Source organism: Urtica dioica, chromosome 2 (genome assembly GCF_054948205.1).
Source record: "Urtica dioica subsp. dioica isolate 48M chromosome 2, U.dioica_male_clone48M_v1_H2, whole genome shotgun sequence".
Classification (NCBI taxonomy): domain Eukaryota; kingdom Viridiplantae; phylum Streptophyta; class Magnoliopsida; order Rosales; family Urticaceae; genus Urtica; species Urtica dioica.
The window spans coordinates 48,609,455-48,624,388 of NC_142757.1; the positions used below are offsets into that span (position 1 = coordinate 48,609,455).

At 36.1% G+C, this 14,934-nt stretch overlaps 2 long non-coding RNA genes and 1 pseudogene across 3 annotated transcripts; 1 reads left to right on the forward strand and 2 right to left on the reverse strand.

Moving 5' to 3' along the window:
- The first annotated feature begins 2,122 nt into the window (after positions 1 to 2,122).
- LOC149405190 (uncharacterized) lies at positions 2,123 to 2,764 on the forward strand. The gene is made up of 3 exons (XR_016294073.1): positions 2,123 to 2,177; positions 2,428 to 2,586; positions 2,680 to 2,764. It is a non-coding gene; the product is annotated as an uncharacterized LOC149405190 (long non-coding RNA).
- A 3,907-nt stretch (positions 2,765 to 6,671) lies between these two features.
- Positions 6,672 to 7,313, reverse strand: LOC149405191 (uncharacterized). The gene is made up of 3 exons (XR_016294069.1): positions 7,259 to 7,313; positions 6,850 to 7,008; positions 6,672 to 6,756 (listed from the first exon to the last, which is right to left on the reverse strand). It is a non-coding gene; the product is annotated as an uncharacterized LOC149405191 (long non-coding RNA).
- Positions 7,314 to 10,789: 3,476 nt separating this feature from the next.
- On the reverse strand, positions 10,790 to 13,213 carry LOC149405192 (uncharacterized; annotated as a pseudogene). Its single transcript, XR_016295522.1, has 2 exons — positions 13,093 to 13,213; positions 10,790 to 11,675 (listed from the first exon to the last, which is right to left on the reverse strand). The product of XR_016295522.1 is annotated as an uncharacterized LOC149405192 (transcript).
- Between the last annotated feature and the right edge of the window lie 1,721 nt (positions 13,214 to 14,934).

Genomic DNA, 14,934 nt, shown 5'->3' on the forward strand with positions numbered 1-14,934 from the left:
TTAAAAAAAATAAAAAACTTGAAATCTGAGAACCCATTCCCGCGTCTGTTCTCTCACCCAAGAGACCTAGCAGCAGTCACTCCAGCAGCCAGCAGAGAATCGAGAACCCCAGAGAATCCGACCTAGCACAACAAAGGAACAAGAGAGAAGAGAGACCACCCGACCAGCGGGAGAGAAAAAAACTTTCGGCCAAGAGAGAGAGAAAGAGAAACGTGGGCTGAGTGAGAGGCAGAGCGAGAGTGAGCAGAGAGAGAGACACCAGCGGCACGGAGGACAAGGGCGGCGAGGTACAGTCACTCGAAATGTTTAATTCTTGTTCGAATTCAGAGCATTAATTGTTGGTTTTCTTTGTGCTTTGATTTGAAGATTTGAAGGTTAATTTTGTCTTGAATTTTTTAGTTTGAAACTCGTCGGAGTTGAAGAGTGGAAGAAGGTGAATTTCGTTGGAGTTGCAAAGGTAGATGATTCCGTGATTTCCCATCTTTTCTGCTCGAATTTTGATAGAAGAAATCTAGGGTTACTCTTTGTATTGTGTTGGGTCAGAACTTTTGTGGTAATTTCTGAGCTTCCAGATTTCTTAGGATTCTGATTTTTCTTTTGCTTGGATTTTGGTATTGAAACTATGGGTGCGAGTATTGGTGTTTGGCTGATTTGATTCTTGATTTTCTCTCATTCTTTCTTTGCGTCCCCAATTGATGATGATTTTGTTTGAGGATTAACAAATTGCCAGTTACATTAGTCAAATAAGCAATATCATTGTAAAGCCTTTTCACTCAAATGATTTTTGCTGTCAATGATAGAAGAAAGCAAACATCAACATTGTGGCTAATTTTTTTTTGGAAGTCATATAGATGGATTTTACTTTGAAATTGAACGGAAACTTTTGACGTCGGTGTTGTATGTTTGTTGGGTGTTTTTTTTTCTGAACTCTGTGGTTAAGCTGTTGAATGAGAAAAGTACATATTTTGAAGAATTTTGAATGAAGTCACCGGTGAGTTTTAAGTGGTTGTGTATTGGTTTTATATTTAGGTACCCAATGAGTTCGAGTTTTCGCCAATCCATTATAGAAGCGGAAAAACAACAAGAAGAAAATGAAGATAATCACGAAGAGTCCACGGACGAAGAGAGTGTGGAGTACACGTACGAAGAAGATAACGGAAATGATGATGGTTCGAATGCATAAGAGGAAGAAGAACATGAAACTGACGACGATGAAGAGTCGTCAAATGATCGGATCATTCAGGTAAAAACACTTAATTTATTGCAATAAAATGCTACTCTACTGCTCAGTAGAGCAGATTCTGCTCCAGTCTACAGCTCAGTAGAGTACTCTACTGAATTGTAGAGTAAACAATATTAATAGAATTATAGTTTTTATTCTATCCGACTAGAGCAAAATTAAGAAAAATAATAATTATAACTTGTTTGCTACTGTTCTTACGTTTTTTCAGATCAAAGATTTAGAACCATTGAAGCCAGTTCTTAAAGAGGACGATTATTTTCCGATGAAGATCACCATAAGAAGTAATTTTGAAGAGTATTGCAAACTTATCAAGAAAGGTTTGATCAGGAATGAGTTTGAGATTCTCAAGAAGACGCAATTCGGCCATCTTCTCGCTTTTCCTAAACAATACCAACACTCGAGTCAAATGATGTGGTACTTTGTTCTTCGTCAGATTCAGACAAAGAAGAAAAAGGAAATGTGGATGATGGTTAATTCAACACCAATGAGATTTTCAATGGAAGACTATCAAATGATTACGGGGCTCAATTTCACTCATGTTTCAGATAGAGAGAAAATCAAAGATGAAGCATCTCAGAATGTACACCTCGCGACCGAGTTTTTTGGTAGGAAAAAAATCAACATTGATAATTTGGTGTGTGAACTCGAGAAAAAACCCGCGAGAACCAAGAAAATTAACTACGACAAGGTTAAAACCGCTCTTCTTTTATTTTTGACTGGTGTCTTATTCGGGTATGAGAAAAAGACTCTGATTGAAGATTGGATCGTTGGGCTAGTTGATGATATTGAAGTGTTCGATCGATTCGATTGGGGTGTTGAATCGTACAAGTGCACATTGGCGGCTCTTAGGAAGGACGTAAAGGCTAAACTAGAAGAACACTCAAAAAATAAGGAGAAGACATATACGTTTTTAGGATTCGTGCATGCTTTTCAGGTATGATTTTCATGTTCTATCAATATTAATAGTGGTCTAATGGCCAGTAGAGCCGCATTTAATTGATCTACTTACCAGTAGATCAGCTCTAATGGCCACAATTAGTTGATCTACTGACCAGTAGAGCTGATCTACTGGTCAGTAGATCAATTAATCATGGTTCTACTGACCATTAGAGCTGATCTACTGGTCAGTAGAGTAATATGAATTATTTTGAATGTTGTATTAAAATACACTTTTTTTTTTGTAGATATGGATATACGAGATGGTACCTGCAATAGCAAAAGAATACGCTGAAATGATTAGTGAAAGTACGTATCCACGCATTTTACGATGGAAAACTAAGATGTGGAATAAACGAAACTCTCCTAAGTTGAGCGATATTTCCAACACTATTGCAAAAGAAGAGGTAAGTTCATATAATAATGTTCATATAATATGATTAATTAAAAATATTTTAAACCGTAAAATATTTATGATTTTTATCTTATATACAATGTAGATCATACAAGGTTTGTTGCTTCCAACGAGAAAAGAGAAGAAGATATTACGTGGATCCACTAAATTGTTGGACGAAGATGACGAAGTTCTTGATTCTTTGGTGCTAAAATTCCGCTCAGGTGCATTAGTACAAAGAAATATGAACGATGTGCCTCCCGTTCACATTGTTACTCCTCCACTTGATGTGCCTCCCGTGCCACCACCAATACCGCAAACGAGTACGTCTCCGCCACCTCTTCATATGAACGATGGTACGTCTCCGCCGATCGTAACATCTACTCCTTTTCATGTGAACGATGTCTCGGGTGTGCTCTTTAGTCAATTAAAAAGTTATTTTGACGAAAAGTTTAGTGACTTAAAGAGTCATTTTGATGAAAGCTTGAGTCAATTGAAAAGCACACTTATTCACGAGATTCGATCCACGGAGTCTCGTAGTTGCGAATTTCAAGACCGTGACCGCAACTTCACAAGAAATGAAACATTTGGGGATGAATATCATGATCATGAAGATCGCGGAGAGTATTACTTGACACCACCACGAGTTGTCGAGGAAGAGGAAACAAATACTCACGACGTCGGTGGGCGGCCATTTAGAAACAAAAAGCGTTCCTTGTATGTGCGAACTCCATATACGAGAAATATGAAGTTTCGTCGAAATCATGGCCTCGAGTTTGCTCCTTTACGTGAGGTATCGCATAGCAAGAATGCTTTGTTCGAGGAATTCATGAGAAAGTCGTATAGTGGAATTCCGATTGAGTGCGGTATAACGAGTCATAACAAAGAATTCTTCGAAGGCATCATTAAGGACTGTGCATGGTTTTCGAGCGAGGTATGTATTTAGATTTTTTAATTTTTTTTTTTTTGTATTTAGATATCTATTGACCACAATTAGTTGATCTACTGACCAGTAGAGCTGATCTACTGGTCAGTAGATCAATTAATCATGGCTCTACTGATCATTAGAGCTGATCTACTGGTCAGCAGAGTAATATGAATTATTTTGAATGTTGTATTAAAATACACTCTTTTTTTTGTATTTAGATATCTATTTTAGTTGATAATTCATAACTTTTTCTCTCTCTTTATTATGAAGCAAATCGATGAAGCAATGTACGGTTTACGGAAGCGGAAAAATAAGTTCAATGAGATCTTTGATCAAGATGTTGTATTTTTGGACGTCAATTTTACACAACTACTCATATTTGCCATGACGGACAAAGGTCAAGATGTGAATTACAAATGTGATGAAGGTTTGCAATCTTATTGGGTAGGTCAAACACCTAAATTAGGTAAATCTTGGAAACACATGAAAGCATTATACACCATTCATCTTGTGAATGGTAATCATTGGGTGGGGGCTAAAGTAGATTTACAAATATGTGAGATATTTGTTTTTGATTGCAACATGAAATTGTGTGATGAATTTGATGTTCGAGCTTATATGGAACCGCTTTGCGAAAAATTAAGAAGTCCATGGCCGTGTAAGCGGGTGAAAGATTTGCCACAAAATAAGAAGTAAGTGTGTAGATGCTATTTACAATGTCTATTTGTTAGGTAATCAACTTTGTGTTATTCTTTTAACTTTTGTTTTTTTTGGTAAACAGGGGAACGGATTGTGGAATATATGCAATCAAATATATCGAGTTTGATTCCGCCGGAGTAGGCTTTGAAGATATAAACGATGTTAACGTTCCACTCTTTAAGAAGAAGATGGCCGTTGATATTTTTGAAGGCAATTGGGAACCTTGACTTATATTCAATATATGTACTAGTTAAGTATATTATGTGTCTTGATACTTATTGTTTTTAGAAATTAATATGATGAACAAGTCCTTGAGAACGTTTTTATAGAAATGCAAGGTTATACTGAGCGGTAGAGTTACTCTACTGGTCAGTAGTTTTAGTGGTTCTACTGAGCATTAGAGCTACTCTACTGGTCAGTAGATCAATATTACTAGTGGTTCTACCGAGCATTAGAGCTACTCTACTAGTCAGTAGATCAATATTACTAGTCACTCTACCGAGCATTCTAAATCTTTTGATCTACCAATATTACTACTCTACTGTTCTTATGTTTTTTCAGATCAAAGATTTAGAATGCTCGGTAGAGTGACTAGTAATATTGATCTACTGACTAGTAGAGTAGCTCTAATGCTCGGTAGAACCACTAGTAATATTGATCTACTGACCAATAGAGTAGCTCTAATGCTCGGTAGAACCTTACATTTCTATAAAAACGTTCTCAAGGACTTGTTCATCATATTAATTTCTAAAAACAATAAGTATCAAGACACATAATATACTTAACTAGTACATATATTGAATATAAGTCAAGGTTCCCAATTGCCTTCAAAAATATCAACGGCCATCTTCTTCTTAAAGAGTGGAACGTTAACATCGTTTATATCTTCAAAGCCTACTCCGGCGGAATCAAACTCGATATATTTGATTGCATATATTCCACAATCCGTTCCCCTGTTTACCAAAAAAAACAAAAGTTAAAAGAATAACACAAAGTTGATTACCTAACAAATAGACATTGTAAATAGCATCTACACACTTACTTCTTATTTTGTGGCAAATCTTTCACCCGCTTACACGGCCATGGACTTCTTAATTTTTCGCAAAGCGGTTCCATATAAGCTCGAACATCAAATTCATCACACAATTTCATGTTGCAATCAAAAACAAATATCTCACATATTTGTAAATCTACTTTAGCCCCCACCCAATGATTACCATTCACAAGATGAATGGTGTATAATGCTTTCATGTGTTTCCAAGATTTACCTAATTTAGGTGTTTGACCTACCCAATAAGATTGCAAACCTTCATCACATTTGTAATTCACATCTTGACCTTTGTCCGTCATGGAAAATATGAGTAGTTGTGTAAAATTGACGTCCAAAAATACAACATCTTGATCAAAGATCTCATTGAACTTATTTTTCCGCTTCCGTAAACCGTACATTGCTTCATCGATTTGCTTCATAATAAAGAGAGAGAAAAAGTTATGAATTATCAACTAAAATAGATATCTAAATACAAAAAAAAGAGTGTATTTTAATACAACATTCAAAATAATTCATATTACTCTGCTGACCAGTAGATCAGCTCTAATGATCAGTAGAGCCATGATTAATTGATCTACTGACCAGTAGATCAGCTCTACTGGTCAGTAGATCAACTAATTGTGGTCAATAGATATCTAAATACAAAAAAAAAAAAATTAAAAAATCTAAATACATACCTCGCTCGAAAACCATGCACAGTCCTTAATGATGCCTTCGAAGAATTCTTTGTTATGACTCGTTATACCGCACTCAATCGGAATTCCACTATACGACTTTCTCATGAATTCCTCGAACAAAGCATTCTTGCTATGCGATACCTCACGTAAAGGAGCAAACTCGAGGCCATGATTTCGACGAAACTTCATATTTCTCGTATATGGAGTTCGCACATACAAGGAACGCTTTTTGTTTCTAAATGGCCGCCCACCGACGTCGTGAGTATTTGTTTCCTCTTCCTCGACAACTCGTGGTGGTGTCAAGTAATACTCTCCGCGATCTTCATGATCATGATATTCATCCCCAAATGTTTCATTTCTTGTGAAGTTGCGGTCACGGTCTTGAAATTCGCAACTACGAGACTCCGTGGATCGAATCTCGTGAATAAGTGTGCTTTTCAATTGACTCAAGCTTTCATCAAAATGACTCTTTAAGTCACTAAACTTTTCGTCAAAATAACTTTTTAATTGACTAAAGAGCACACCCGAGACATCGTTCACATGAAAAGGAGTAGATGTTACGATCGGCGGAGACGTACCATCGTTCATATGAAGAGGTGGCGGAGACGTACTCGTTTGCGGTATTGGTGGTGGCACGGGAGGCACATCTAGTGGAGGAGTAACAATGTGAACGGGAGGCACATCGTTCATATTTCTTTGTACTAATGCACCCGAGCGGAATTTTAGCACCAAAGAATCAAGAACTTCGTCATCTTCGTCCAACAATTTAGTGGATCCACGTAATATCTTCTTCTCTTTTCTCGTTGGAAGCAACAAACCTTGTATGATCTACATTGTATATAAGATAAAAATCATAAATATTTTACGGTTTAAAATATTTTTAATTAATCATATTATATGAACATTATTATATGAACTTACCTCTTCTTTTGCAATAGTGTTGGAAATATCGCTCAACTTAGGAGAGTTTCGTTTATTCCACATCTTAGTTTTCCATCGTAAAATGCGTGGATACGTACTTTCACTAATCATTTCAGCGTATTCTTTTGCTATTGCAGGTACCATCTCGTATATCCATATCTACAAAAAAAAAAGTGTATTTTAATACAACATTCAAAATAATTCATATTACTCTACTGACCAGTAGATCAGCTCTAATGGTCAGTAGAACCATGATTAATTGATCTACTGACCAGTAGATCAGCTCTACTGGTCAGTAGATCAACTAATTGTGGCCATTAGAGCTGATCTACTGGTAAGTAGATCAATTAAATGCGGCTCTACTGGCCATTAGACCACTATTAATATTGATAGAACATGAAAATCATACCTGAAAAGCATGCACGAATCCTAAAAACGTATATGTCTTCTCCTTATTTTTTGAGTGTTCTTCTAGTTTAGCCTTTACGTCCTTCCTAAGAGCCGCCAATGTGCACTTGTACGATTCAACACCCCAATCGAATCGATCGAACACTTCAATATCATCAACTAGCCCAACGATCCAATCTTCAATCAGAGTCTTTTTCTCATACCCGAATAAGACACCAGTCAAAAATAAAAGAAGAGCGGTTTTAACCTTGTCGTAGTTAATTTTCTTGGTTCTCGCGGGTTTTTTCTCGAGTTCACACACCAAATTATCAATGTTGATTTTTTTCCTACCAAAAAACTCGGTCGCGAGGTGTACATTCTGAGATGCTTCATCTTTGATTTTCTCTCTATCTGAAACATGAGTGAAATTGAGCCCCGTAATCATTTGATAGTCTTCCATTGAAAATCTCATTGGTGTTGAATTAACCATCATCCACATTTCCTTTTTCTTCTTTGTCTGAATCTGACGAAGAACAAAGTACCACATCATTTGACTCGAGTGTTGGTATTGTTTAGGAAAAGCGAGAAGATGGCCGAATTGCGTCTTCTTGAGAATCTCAAACTCATTCCTGATCAAACCTTTCTTGATAAGTTTGCAATACTCTTCAAAATTACTTCTTATGGTGATCTTCATCGGAAAATAATCGTCCTCTTTAAGAACTGGCTTCAATGGTTCTAAATCTTTGATCTGAAAAAACGTAAGAACAGTAGCAAACAAGTTATAATTATTATTTTTCTTAATTTTGCTCTAGTCGGATAGAATAAAAACTATAATTCTATTAATATTGTTTACTCTACAATTCAGTAGAGTACTCTACTGAGCTGTAGACTGGAGCAGAATCTGCTCTACTGAGCAGTAGAGTAGCATTTTATTGCAATAAATTAAGTGTTTTTACCTGAATGATCCGATCATTTGACGACTCTTCATCGTCGTCAGTTTCATGTTCTTCTTCCTCTTATGCATTCGAACCATCATCATTTCCGTTATCTTCTTCGTACGTGTACTCCACACTCTCTTCGTCCGTGGACTCTTCGTGATTATCTTCATTTTCTTCTTGTTGTTTTTCCGCTTCTATAATGGATTGGCGAAAACTCGAACTCATTGGGTACCTAAATATAAAACCAATACACAACCACTTAAAACTCACCGGTGACTTCATTCAAAATTCTTCAAAATATGTACTTTTCTCATTCAACAGCTTAACCACAGAGTTCAGAAAAAAAAACACCCAACAAACATACAACACCGACGTCAAAAGTTTCCTTTCAATTTCAAAGTAAAATCCATCTATATGACTTCCAAAAAAAAATTAGCCACAATGTTGATGTTTGCTTTCTTCTATCATTGACAGCAAAACTCATTTGAGTGAAAAGGCTTTACAATGATATTGCTTATTTGACTAATGTAACTGGCAATTTGTTAATCCTCAAACAAAATCATCATCAATTGGGGACGCAAAGAAAGAATGAGAGAAAATCAAGAATCAAATCAGCCAAACACCAATACTCGCACCCATAGTTTCAATACCAAAATCCAAGCAAAAGAAAAATCAGAATCCTAAGAAATCTGGAAGCTCAGAAATTACCACAAAAGTTCTGACCCAACACAATACAAAGAGTAACCCTAGATTTCTTCTATCAAAATTCGAGCAGAAAAGATGGGAAATCACGGAATCATCTACCTTTGCAACTCCAACGAAATTCACCTTCTTCCACTCTTCAACTCCGACGAGTTTCAAACTAAAAAATTCAAGACAAAATTAACCTTCAAATCTTCAAATCAAAGCACAAAGAAAACCAACAATTAATGCTCTGAATTCGAACAAGAATTAAACATTTCGAGTGACTGTACCTCGCCGCCCTTGTCCTCCGTGCCGCTGGTGTCTCTCTCTCTGCTCACTCTCGCTCTGCCTCTCACTCAGCCCACGTTTCTCTTTCTCTCTCTCTTGGCCGAAAGTTTTTTTCTCTCCCGCTGGTCGGGTGGTCTCTCTTCTCTCTTGTTCCTTTGTTGTGCTAGGTCGGATTCTCTGGGGTTCTCGATTCTCTGCTGGCTGCTGGAGTGACTGCTGCTAGGTCTCTTGGGTGAGAGAACAGACGCGGGAATGGGTTCTCAGATTTCAAGTTTTCTATTTTTTTTAATTAAAAAAAATAAGGTTAGGATATATAAGTAATTTTGATGGTTTGGGCTGAAAAAATAAATGAAAAAGAAAACTAAAATGAGAAGAGGGTATAGAGTTAAAATCAACATTTTATAAATGCACTGAGCTAAATTTCTCAACCCCCCCCCCCCCCCCCCCGACTAAAACCCAAGAGAAAGCCTCCCAAAAGATAAACAAAAATTTCATTTTATAGACCTAGAAGTTCATAAAATATCGGGATTAGACCTCACACTTTGAAAATATCTAAAAATAGACTTTTGTCCCAATTTCGGACATAAATACCTTTTTGAACAAATACACTCATTTCACTTGAGATATCTTCTCAATCCTTCATTCGATCTTTCACGCTCGATTCCGACGAGATATAACTAAATTCAATGAGATATGAAGGAATCCGACGAGCTATGATAACATAGAATGACAAAATTTCACGTGAATTTGACTTTTTCCGCTTAAAATGTCCATAAAATATGAATTTTATCGTATAACTTCGTACATTATCGATGCCGTACGATGTCGTACGATGAGATACGATACATTATAATTATAATGTACGATAAAATTCATACAAATTATAATGTACGATAAAATTCATACAAATTATAATGTACATTATAATTATAACGTACGATATCGTACGATGCTGTACGATGTTGTACGATGCCGTACGATGAGATACGATACATTATAATTATAATGTACAATAAAATTCACACATTATAATGTACATTATAATTATAACGTACGATGTCGTACGATGCTGTACGATGAGATACGATACATTATAATTATAATGTACGATAAAATTCACACATTATAATGTACATTCTAATTATAACGTACGATAACGTACGATGTCGTACGATAATGTACGATGTTATACGATAAAATTCATACTTTTTGGACATTTTACGCGAAAAAAGTTAAATTCACGTAAAATTTTATCATTTTATGTTATCATAGCTCGTCGGATTCCCTTCTATCTCATTGAATTTAGTTATATCTCGTCGGAATCGAGCATGAAAGACCGAAATAGGGATTAAAAAGATAGAAAGAGAAAGTGAAATTAGTGTATTTATTCAAAAGGGTATTTGTGTCCGAAATTGTGACAAAAGTACATTTTTAGATATTTTTAAAGTGTGAGGTCTAATCCCGATATTTTGTTAACTTGTAGGTCTATAAAATGAAATTAAAATGAAATTTCTCATTTACAATTGGACTAAAGGCTACTCTAATTCAAATTGGACAGTCGAATTTGAACAAAAAAAAAGTTACACATCTAATCTTCAGCAGATTCTCTTGATATCCCTTGAACAACTCAAAGACAGACAAAGTAAAAGAGAACTACTATTCCAAATATTTCATTACCAAAAACTCACCGACCAAGATGAGCAGTCACTCTATTAATCTCACAATCCCAACAAATAACTTAAACAAACAGGAAAACAAAACCAACTCAAAAGCTTTCGTCGAGTCTAGCGGAAACTGCTCTGAGCTTCGAGTAAACCTTGCCAGCAGGCGAGCCCATAATCAAGTTGCAGAGCGAATCCCTGGCGACCTTGATGTGCTTGAAAGACCCCAAAATGTGAATCTTGGTGTCGGCAATCACGATCCTCGTCTTCGTCGCGTTCTCGATCGCAAACTTTGTCTTCCCGCCTTTTCCCGAGAGCCTCCCGATAGCCCGGGACTGATGCTCTCCCTTCAGAGTCTTCACGTCCTTGATCTCGAACGACTCGACGTAGAGCTCGTCGAGCCGGAGAAGAGCCACCGCGTCGATGGGCTCGAAGCCGAGAGTCACAGCGTTGACGAAATCCGCACATTTCTGGAGGTTTGCGACGTCGGGGGTGTCGTTTCGGGTCTTGAGCTCGACCCGGCAGTGTTTGAGGTTCATTCGGATGTCGATCTTCATGTGGTCGTACACGGGTGTGTAGACCTCCATCCACGCCTTCTCGAGGGGTTTTTTCCGGTGGGCTGGGACTCGGACTCGCCGGAATTGGGGTCGGCCGTCCGACATCTCGTGGGCCTTCAAGGCCTCAAACACTGGCTTCGGGGGCAGTGTTTTCGGCGGGTTTGCTTCGACTTCCATAGCTACAGAGGCCATTTTTTCGACGGTTGAATAATGTTGTTGGATTCGAGACCTGAGAAAGGAATCAAATCGAGGTAGAAGAAGCTTTGGGCTCGGAATCAAAGCCTGCCGCCGGTCAATCTAGATTTGAGCAACTGCCAGTGAAATGCACACACATTGAATGAAGAAAAATAAAATGAGAAAATATAGGTAAACAAATGACAAAGGGAACGAGTAATAAAAGAATCCCCAACAACAACCATACACTTTTAATTTGCGACCAGAAAACCCTTAAACAAAATAGGATAAAGATATCCGAAAATCACAACCAAGAAAATTTATGCGACCATTTACGAATACAAGAACAGTACCACAGAAAATGCAAGCGAGCATGACAAAACCGATCTCCAGTTAAGAAATTAGGGAAATTACGAGCATAACCATCCTAATATACAAAAAATTCTGAACTTTTATTTCGAATAAAATATTTATCTTATAAACCTTGTTTTGGTTACTTGAAAGTTAAAGACATAAGAATACTCATCTAAGATTCACTTATCTCAAAAGAAATTGCTCTCCAATCCATTTACAACTTACTGTGGCTTCACCACTTAAGGCACAGCAAAAAAAGATGGTTTCCATTTTATGATTCATGACTTAAAACTTACTTTGGCCGATATTCAAGGCTTACAGAGAAAACATCTCTCAAGTGACCCATGAATACTAGGTTCTTTAGAAAAATGTATCTTCTAACATGATTGTGTCCGAATAAAAAATACTAGACCACTTTGTTTTTCCTCGTTTGCTTATAGTTTCTATGCCTCTCTTATTTTTACTAAAAGTAACATCATTGGGTCTCACGACTCGGCCCGGACTTCCAACTAAAGACCCTTGCGGCTGGGGAGGGCTCAATAATTCTTATTTCCAGATTAATTAATGTTCTTAGTTGCTAGTGAGATGTTTAAACACATTGAATTGTCAAGTAACGTTATATACAAATTTGAAAAACAACAAACCAGCCTGAGACAAGGACACGCAAATCAACATGAGCAATCAAACAGCATATCTGATTCCTCAAATTCAAATAGTTAACATAAAAGGATTAGCTCTATGCAAGGTTTTAAAAAACACTGAGGCGTGGAAACGGTAAAACGCCCAGAAAACGCCTCAGTAACGTACGTTTTAGGTCTTGAAAATAACCTTGCTTGAACACCACTTTGCATATTTGGTGGACTTGTTATAAAGAATTTTTTTTTCTTTTTCATTTACTTTTATTCTGTTTCAACTAAGGAAAACGCAACCCTAAGCTTCCAAGTCAAAACCCAGGACAAATCCCCCAAAATCCAAATACACGAACAAGAACCATCATCTAAGCCCTAAAATCAGGGACTGCTCTACCTGGTATATCTTGATTAGACTTTGCCACAAAACGGAATTTGAATTTTAGACGATTTCAAATTACATAAGCTAAAAACAAATCAATTATATATTTTCGCAATGAAATAGGGAATTCAAGCAATACTTATCAATAAAATAAAATAAAAAAACTGAAACTAAGAGTTTGAACATCACCTGGTGGTGGTCGTGATCGTGGCGATGAGACGGTGAGAGAAGGCGAGCAATTGGGAGCGACGGCAAGAGGGTTTTCTAATCGTACAGGTATTATCACTTACACTTACTTGGTTTACATATTTAAGAATTATATTTAAAAATTAGGTTAAAAAAAAAAAAGAAAAGAGAAAATAGTTCAATCCGAAAATTGGTAAATCGTACTTTAACAGTCATCAAAACTATATAATATTTTCTCAAAAAAAAAAAACTATATAATATAATTTCATAAAAAAAAAAAAAAAAATTAAGTATGTAATGTAAATATGGGCTATTTTGCTAACTAACCCAATCACTTTTTTTTTTTTTATTATTAATGATTACACTTACTTGGTTTACACTTAAATGATTACACTTACTTTATAAAAAGTTAAGTATGTAATGTAAATATGGGCTATTAAATGATTACACTTACTTGGTTTACATATTTAAAAATTATATTTATTGGAATAACTCATATTTTGTACACTACCTAAATTACCTTAAAAATCTCACTCACCCAACCCAATTTCACTCTCTCTCTCTCTCACGATGTCATTTACTTCTCCGACTATCTCTCCGCCGGCGAACGACACGTCTCCGCAGCCTCCGGAGGCTCCGCCGGAGGCGCCGGCCACGTCGAACGCGACTCAGAAGATTCTGTCGCCTCCGTCGCCGCAAACAACGGTGACGGTCGACTCGTCGCCTCCACCGACTAAAACGACGATGCCGGTAGATTTTTCGCCTCCACCGCCTCGCGTTTCACGCAGCGATCAAGCCTCCGACATATTGTCCGACGATGATTAGAGGTTTTCTAGGGTTTTCTGTTTTTGTGGCTCGGGTTCGCTGGTGGTGGAGAAGAAGAAGAGGATTCGCCGATTTTGTTGATTCAATATAAATTCGCGAACCAGTTAATTTAATTAACTGATCGTTGAGTTAAGTTAATTAATTAGCTTATTGGTTGAATATTAGCTTAGGTTCTGATTTTTTTGTGGATACAGTTAATTTACTAAATAATTGAATGTTTTTGAATATCAATAGACTTAAGTTCTTAGTTTTTGTAAATTTTTTGTGAATTTCAAGTCCTTCACGAATCAGTTAATTAATTAACCTAACTCACTCCAATACGTTAATTAATTAACCGATTCGTGAAGGAAGCGAGGGCATTATGGTCTGAGCAAAAAATATGGGCTATTTGCTTAATAAAATAAAACTTTGGCTATTCTCACAATAAGAATAGCAAATTTGACTAGTTACAATAAATTTTTGTGTAAATATTGTGAAATCTATTCAACACCATCTTTTATATAAAAACAAGCGGCATGTCTCGCGTGTTACAACAGGATAATTAATATATTTTAATTTAGAGGAAAAAATATATTGAGAAATGTCCAAAAATATCTAATTTTGAAAAAAAAAATTAATTTAAAAACTTTGGAGACATTTTTATCTTTCTGATTAAAAAAAAAAAATCGGTAAGAATGAGTAGTACTTGTGTTTAGTCCAATTTTTTTTCCTCTAAAAAAATAATAAAAAAAATTGCATTTGAAGAATTTTAATAAGATAGCCAATTTATATATGCATGGTTGTTAAATAAAAAAAAATCCAGTTTTAATCTTGTACGATGCATTTATATCAAAATATAATCGGGAGTTTTTATTTACAATTTTGTAAATATATGTGATTTTTTTACTATAAATTTAATTCTAGTAATAGTTAACTCAAATAAAATACAATTGGTGAATATTTATTTTAGTCAACGTTGTATCTCTTGCTACCCAATCGTAATTCATGGTTCGTGTTTAAGCCTTTCGACAAAATAAGTCT